This window comes from Mustela nivalis (assembly GCF_964662115.1).
Source record: "Mustela nivalis genome assembly, chromosome: 1".
Taxonomy (NCBI): domain Eukaryota; kingdom Metazoa; phylum Chordata; class Mammalia; order Carnivora; family Mustelidae; genus Mustela; species Mustela nivalis.
Window position 1 is genome coordinate 2,134,953 of NC_139020.1, and position 8,328 is coordinate 2,143,280.

Here is an 8,328-nt window from a genome sequence, read left to right on the forward strand (position 1 = left end):
AGGGCGTGAAGAGCGGCGTTTCTGACACGGGAGGCTGTGAGGCACGGCCGGAGAAGGAACCAAGGAGCGGTGCAGAGCCAGAGTCGGCCTGGGGGTTCCCTGTAAGTCCTTGGCCTCGGCTGGGCTCAGCAGGTGTAGAATGAGACTCCATGGGGCTTACTGGAAAGTGACTGTGACAGAGTCAAGCGTGGCACAAAGACTAGAGGTTGAGCAGGGCCAGTGGAAAGATCTCACTGATGCCTCACTAACTCCCAGGACATTCCGCCGAGACCCCAGATGGAGGACCTTGTGCCCGGGGGTCTGCCCACTTTATCCGTGAAGGCCAGGAGGAATATTTTCGGCTTTGCAGGTCATATACCGTTTCAGTCTTAGATTTTTCTTTGGGACTTTTAGAAAAACAATTATTTAAAAATATAAAAACCATCCTTAGCTCAAGGGCCAAATGAAAACAGGGCATGGCCCTGATGTGGCCAGGAGCCATACATAGGTTGCCAACCCCTGCCCTAAAATAGGGTCGATGCTACACCAATCTTAAAACAGTGCAAGGCAAAGCCTTGACAAGATGTGCAAGACAGACAGCACTCAGATTTGAATCTTGACAAGCTGGTGGACACTTTGGACATTCCTCAGATCCGACCTAACAAAAAGCCTAAAACTAAGCCTACACAAAGTAGGTGAAAAAGATAGTAGTTGAACTGCCAGCAAAAACAGAAGTCCAGACTCTTCTGTAGAAGATGATTCATGGTCTCTACGACTCGTGATTCACCAATGCCCGACATATGCTAAAAAATTACTACACCTCGAAACCAGAAAGTGTAAACCATAATCAAGAAACAACGCCGTCAGTAGTAACCAGCCTCTGGATGGCCCAGATACTGTGTTCACAGAGTAAGACTATAAAGCTCCCACAGTAAACTCAAAGAATTAAGGAGAAGTATGCACCTAATGAATAAAGACGGGGACACACAGCAGAGTAAGAGACGTATCAGAATAATTGAATGGAACATCTGGAACTCAAAAGTATGGTTACTGAAATGAGAATTTCACCCCATCGGCTTAACAACAGGTTGGAGAGGAGACTCCGCATCAGTAGACACCAGGGAAAAACAAAATAAGGTGACTGTGACCTATCACTTCATGTCTACTCAAGTAGCCAAAATAAACAAACACTTTTTAAATGTTCAGTTTTGTTTTTTTGTTTTTTGTTTTTTTTTGAAAGAGCACATGAGTGTCAGAGGGCAGAGCAGCGAGAGGGAGAGAGAGAAATCTCAAGCCGACTCCTTACTGAGCTCGGATCCCAACTCGGGGCTCCATCCAATGACCTGAGATCATGACCTGAGCCCAAGTCAGGAGCCGGACACTTCACTGCCAGAGCCACCCAGGCACTTCCGAAATAAAAATGTTTTAAAACCTGCCAATACCAAGTGTAGACTCGCAGGGCAGACCTCCACACGGCTGCCTGTCCTCCCGGAGACATAACTCAGAGACTTGGGGAACACAGACACTAAGGAGTCTCCCTGATGACCACAGACACCATGTCCTGGCCACGTGCCTGGCTCTGGCTTGGAAGAAGCCTTTTTTTTTTTTTTTCTTGTTCTACAGTTCTAGGAAGTACTTTTTTTTTTTTTTTTAAGGAAGTACTTTTTTTGTAGTACAGTTGACACACAAGGTTACATTAGTTTCCAATGTACAAAGTAACAATTTTGTCCTTGGGGCTGGGCTCCCCACAGTGCAGCTACCACCAGTCACCACTCAGCCACAGTGTCATTGACATATTCCCCATGCTGTGCCTTTATTCCCCAGAATTACTCCATAACCGGAGCACCTCCCACTCCCCTCCCCCCATTTTGCCCACCCCCCCCCACACCTCCTCCCTATGGAGAACAGTAGGGAGGTTCCTTGAAAAGTAAACATAGAATGACCATAGGATCTGATAATCCCACTAGGTATTTGCCCAAAGAAAGTGAAAACAGGAGTTTGAAAAGATAGGTGCACCCCAATGTTTATTTTAGCAATATTTACAATAGGCGAGATATGGAAGTTTCCTTTCTGGAGGGGAGGGAGGGAAGGGCGAAGCTCTCCTGCTCCACTGCAGCCAGCCTCCGGCTGGGGAGCCTTCAGGGGACTCCTCCTGGGCTCTTTTCCCTCTAGCAGACCTATCAGAACTTTTTTATCACATGGGAATTTAGAAAATGCTGGAATTCAGCACAAATACTGGTTTAGCAATTTCTTTTAATAATGGCAAACATGATGCTATTTCTATTAATCAATGTCTGTTCTTTCTCTAGATCTTTGTCTCCTGAGACAGCATTTGCTTTTTTTAAAGGTTGCGGGAACTTGGGCCCAAATGATCTTTCCTGGTAGCCCATTGCACCATCTCTAAGCTCCAAAGAGCCTATTACATAAGGTATGGGGCTATTGCAGGTGTAGTGGCTCCGGGGAAGGTCCACAGCATTTGCTCTGTCCTACCGCTCAGTCCCCTCCGCAGAGATGGGCCGAAGGAACAGCCAGCCAGCAGTGTTCATAGCAGGCTGATATGTAATAGCCACAGACGGGAAATGACCCAGATGTCCCCTGATGGGTGACCAGTTAAACACACAGCCACCCCATAGGACACTACACAGCAATCAGAAGGAACAGGCTGCTGGCAGGTGCATGTGGGTGGGCTCGAGAGAACGGGGCTGGATGAAGAAATCCCGCCGCAAAACGTCACATGCTCTGTGACTGTTACAGAATACTCTTGAAATGACAAAATCACAAAGCTGGAAAACAACGGGTTCAGGAGAGGGTGTGGGGTAAGCAGGGAAAGGGGCTGAAGAATCCCAGTGGGGACGGATCGCGCTGCATCGTCTGGGCTACATGAATGCCCCCGTCCCCATGGAGGCGGGCACTGGAGCTCTGCCACCTGTCACCTCTGGGGAGAAAACCTACAATTTTTACAATTACAATTGCAACTTACAATTGCACTCAAAATAAAAGTTTAATTAAAAACCTAACTGATGGGGCGCCTGGGTGGCTCAATGGGTTAAAGCCTCTGCCTTCGGCTCAGGTCATGATCTCAGTGTCCCGGGATCGAGCCCTGCATTGGGCTCTCCGCTCAGCAGGGAGCCTGCTTCCCCCCCCCCCCTGCTCTTTCTCTCTCTCTCTCTCAAAGTAAAATAAATAAACATCTTTAAAAAACAAAACTCAATTGACTTTAAAATACTAATACTCGAGTCTCCACAAAGAACCCACAGGGGAGCCGTGTGATGCTGTGAACGGTTCGCCGCACGCCCACTCCTCTGTGGTGGGGCTTCGCGCACTGACGGGGTGAGGAGCTTCTCCTGGGGCCGGGCTGCGCTGGGCAGGCAGTCTGGTCCCCGCCACTGGGTCGCAGGTTTCTCTGCACACACCGAGCTGTCTAGGACTTAGATCCCTGGTTGGGCAAATAGTCCACCATCCACCAAAGAAAAGAAGATGTAGGAACAATTCTGCAGACGAAAAATCCACCTCAGGAGCAATCGAAGAAATGTCACGCAGACGTTTTTCCCTCCTAAACTAACAAACCCCTGGTGTGGGGTGGGGGCGGAGGCTGTTGGTGAGGGTAAAACCAACAGCCCGGTGTGCTGGGGGTGGGGGGGGTCATAGACTCCCCAAGGCCACCTCACTATAAAGCCGTGATCAGGGCCCACCCTTTGACCTTGCAGCTGCCCTTCTGGCTCTCTTTAAGGAAAAAGTCTCTCCCCAGCCCAGGGGGGATAGAACACCTGCTATTACCATCCAGTTAACACGGGGCGCTGGGGGGACCGTGGGTAGAAGAGCAGAGCTGGGGTGCACCAGGGCCCCCGCCCCTCCAGGCCACAGCCGCTGTCCTTGTGCGTCGCTGGCACAAAGAACGCCCTCCCCACGTCCGTGTGCGCGGACCTCTTCCCTGGTTTGCCTCTGCATCATGTGACTCAAATAATTAGGGATAATGAAGCCAGACCTGGCACTGAGGATGACATTTCCGGACGTTCTGCTCAGTGCTCCTATGTTTAGCTCGGTTGCCTTCTCTCCTGGCTTCCTGGCAGCCTGGCTTCCCGCTTTCTCCTTTCAAGCTTCGGTTATCCCCTGAGAGGCTTGTCTGGCACCTGTGTCCTGCTCAGTGGGGACAGGAGGCAGGGGTGAGAGGGGCCACCTTGCTGGAGACTCTTGTCATTCTGGTATTCTCACGCCCAGGGGCTATCCCCTGCGCTGGGGGCAGAAGCCAGCTGTGGCCTGGCTTAGCCAAGGCTGGCACCTCCCGTGCCAGCCCCCAGCATGTCTAATGTCGGGCTGCGGGGGCAGGAGGGGCGGTGGGAGGCAAGTGCGGGTTCAGGGCTCGCCTCCAGAGGCACCAGAACCCAGCTGGAATCGCTGGGACCGGCGGCGTCAGCTAGCCCAGATTTCTGTGCGTCTCTTCTCACCGGGCCGCACAGCGAAACACTGTCCAATCACAGGGGCGCACCCAGACCCTAGCAGACAGGTTGAGGGGCCCCAGACCATTCGCCCACAGTTCAGTCTCATCCGTGGCAGCTGGATGGCCTGGTTGCTGGTAGGGTCACCCCTCCAGGACCGGCTGGGGGCCCCGCGTTCCTGCCCCAGGCCCGGGACCTTCTCCGAGGCCCAGAGCGGGAAGTGCCAGGAAGTCGCCACCACCATCAGGGCCTCCCTTGAGGTGGACAACGGCACAAACCTCCCTTTCTCCAAGCGCCCTGTGCACGGTTCCTGAGGGGCCCAGAGAGACGGCAGGACCAGTGACAGCCACTGCCTCTCCACGTCCTGCCCTTCCTCACCCTCCCCGCGCCCTCCCACCTCTCTCTGGGGCCACCAGCAAGTAAGTCACCGGCCCCCGGCCCCTGAGTGCCCCCAGGATGCAGCCGGTCGGTAGGACAAGGTCCGGCTCTACACACACCTGCCCTGCAACCACCCCGCGAGAGGCACCCACGGCCACCCCCAGGTCTCAAACAGGGGCATCCATGGCCTGATTACCGAGAATCAATGATTCGTTTGCTTTTTGAAGAAGTGTATAATTTAAGATTCGATTTAATTAACATAGAGCGTATGGTGAGTTTCAGAGGTGGAGCTCTGTGGTCCATCAGGCGCGTGCAGCACCCAGGCCCATTCCACTCTGTGCCCTCGCCCACACACTAACTGCCCCAGATACTCTGCCCCAGAACTTGCCCGACTCAGAGAGTCACACGTACCAGACGCTTCATTGCGGACATTGAGGGCTTCATTGTTAGTAACAGAAAACCCAGCTTCTCCCCCTCAGCTTGTAAATGAATTTGGGGGACTGCATCCCTAAACGGCTGCTGTGTGCCCAGCCGGGCTCTGGTCGGCCCGAAGGCCTCCCTCCAGGGGATCGGCCGGCTGTTCCTGGCAGACCCGGCCAGAGCTCCGATGGCTTTAGGACCGCTGACAGGGGTCTGTTGGTGGGTGGCTCACCCTGCCCGGCTGCTCTCCCTGTGCCTCTTGCTCTCAGACCCAAGGGCTTCTTCCTGGAGGCTCGGCAGTCGCCGCAGACCCCGGAGCCCTCCCCGTGCCCTCCTGCTTCTTCCTTTGCCGAGATCTCCCAGACCCACACAACCAGGGGAGAGGGCGAGGGGAGGGAGGCACACGATGTCCCGGAGATCCCAGCCCAAGCTCGTGTCCTTTCTGGCTCCGGGGTTCAGTAAGGCTGCCCTTGCTAACAGGAGGAACAGTCTAGTCCAAGGCAGAACCAGGACAAAAAGCAACGGTATTCAAGGCTGAACACTAATGAGTAAAGTACTCGTGGGGGAGACCTTTCCAACCCAGCCACAGGGCACCTCTTCCCAGCAAGGGGACACGAAGCAGCGTTGACTGTCCACTGAGCCCCCACGAGAGCCTCAGAGACTTTCCAAACTGAAAGAATAATCCAGCCACATCTTCCAATCGTAACGCAACAATACCAGAAATTGATACCAAAATAAGGACACCCAACAGCCTTTCTATGTGGAATCTACAAATTTTCTCAACAGCTCTTGGGTCAAAGGGCAACTACCGGCCAGAAGGTACAATTCGCCGGCACCAAGACAGTGGGAGCACAGTGCTGCGGGCCCCTGGCTCACGCCTTGTGGCAAACACGCGGCCTCGGATGCAAACATGCCAACGTATTTACAAGGGAGAGCAAAAAGCGAATGCATCACTGGCGTGGAAGGTTGGAAAACGAAACGCAAATCAAAGGCAGGAGAGCAGCCGTCACTGGTGGGGAGCCAGAGCCCGGGGACGCGTCGCCGGTGCAGCGGGAGTGGAGGACATGGGGAGAAGGTGCAAATACGCTGAGCGTAACCACAGAAACGAGGACGAGTGGCTGCAAGTGACCCATCTGTACTGATTTGATTTAAACAACTATTTGTTTAAAATAAATCTTAAAGTGAAATTTAATTTTCTAGGGAAAAAATGGAGTCCGGAAAATAAAGTCTAAACAGGTAATTTCCAAATCTTAGAGAAAGTTGTTAAAGCTCTTCCTCCCCCCAAAACAGCCCCTAACTCCAACGACTTCCCAGGGAAAGTCCGCCCTCTCTAACCTACTCCCGAGCAGAGAAAAAGAGAGAGGGGGACCTGGGGGGCTCCATCGGTGAAGTGCCTGCCTTCGGCTCAGGTCATGATCTTAGGGTCCTGGGATCGAGCCCCACATCGGGCTCTCTGCTCAGCGGGGAGCCTGCTTCTCCCTCTCTCTGCCTGCCTCTCTGCCTGCTTGTGATCTCTCTCTCTCTCTGTCTCAAATAAATAAAATCTTTTTAAAAAAAAAAGAAAGAAAAAGGGGGAAAACTTACAACTCTTTTTCATTAAGGAAGTCTAGTATTAAAGCAAAACCTGATAGAGACTGCACAGAGAAAGAAATCCAGCAACCAAAATAACTTACAAGTATCAGTATGAGAGTCTTGAACTATGAGCGAGTAGAACCCGTCGGCGTATGAAGACTAGCGTGTTCCAGACAGACTCTGCTGCCAAAGCAAACCGGCGAGTTCATGTTAGACAGTCTGCTCACGCGGCACATCAGGGGAAGAGATGGAAGAGAAAACGCTATGATCGTCTCTGTGAATTCAGAAAAGGCATTTGCCAAACTCAACAATCATTCTTGATTTTTAAAAAATGCTTAATGAAATGACAACGATGGGTTCTTCCTCCGTACGTCAACATATGTAACGTTATAGTCGTATAATATCAGCCCAGGGGCAGTTCCATGCTTAACACTGAGGCTCGGGAGTTACTCCCTTAAAGGCAGAAACAAGACAGAGATCTTTGCATCACCAAGGCTGGGGAGGTGGGTGGACAGAGGGAGAAGCAGGGTCCCCGCTGACCAAGGAACCTGATGCGGGACTCAATCCTGGGACTCTAGGATCATGAACTGAGCCAAAGGCAAAGGCTGAACCAACTGAGCCATCCAGGTGCCCAAAGCATCCATTTTAAATAAGCACAAGTAATAAGAGAATTTAACGGGTTACCTATAATATTAATATTATTCCACATTTATTAATTAGTACCCTTCGTCTACGTCTACAGTGATTGATAGATAATGCGTGTCTGTGTGTGTGTGTGTGTGCGCACATGCGTGTGGGTGTGCACGTGCATAAATACGAAAGATATGGGGGAGAGAACCCCATAAAGACAACAACAAAAAGAGAAAACTCCGGGGCATATGTGTAGCAAGTAATGTGTAAAGCACGTATGGGGAGAACCTTCAAAGTCCCCAAAGTCAGTTTGCCCAGGTGAAAGCATGAGCCATGCTCTGGGCTGGGTGTGGACGGTCAACCCTCCCCATGCTGGATTCTAAGTTTAATGCAATCCTTACAATCATTACTATCAACAGGCTAAGTTGTCCTCTGCCTAGAATGGCTCATTTCAGGAGTGATATCAGAAATAAAGAAAGGGTAGCCAGGAAAATTCTGGGAAGGAGGAGTCACGCTGACACTCTACGAGGCAGCTCTCGCTGAGAGTTGAACAACTAACTTGGGGTCGTGCGGACAGTGTCCTGCCCGCAGGGCAGCGGAACGACATCACAGGTGAGAAACAGACCTGAGTACACGTGGGGATTTAGCGTGTGATCAGGTTGGAACTTCAAGTGGAAGGTGAACGAGGACCTAAATGAAAGTCTTTGGGAAGTATTAGGAGAGCCCAGGACTGAGACGTTGATTAAAGAAGTAGAAGTTTTGTCCTGTTCTTGCTCAGCTGTTTTCGGGAGTAGGGGTGCATTAGTTCAACGAGACTAGACCTTTCTGCCCAGTTATCCCCACCAACGCCCCGGCTCCCTGCATAGCAGGACGCTTCTGTTTCAGCACAGCGACGTACCCTCCGAATCAAGTA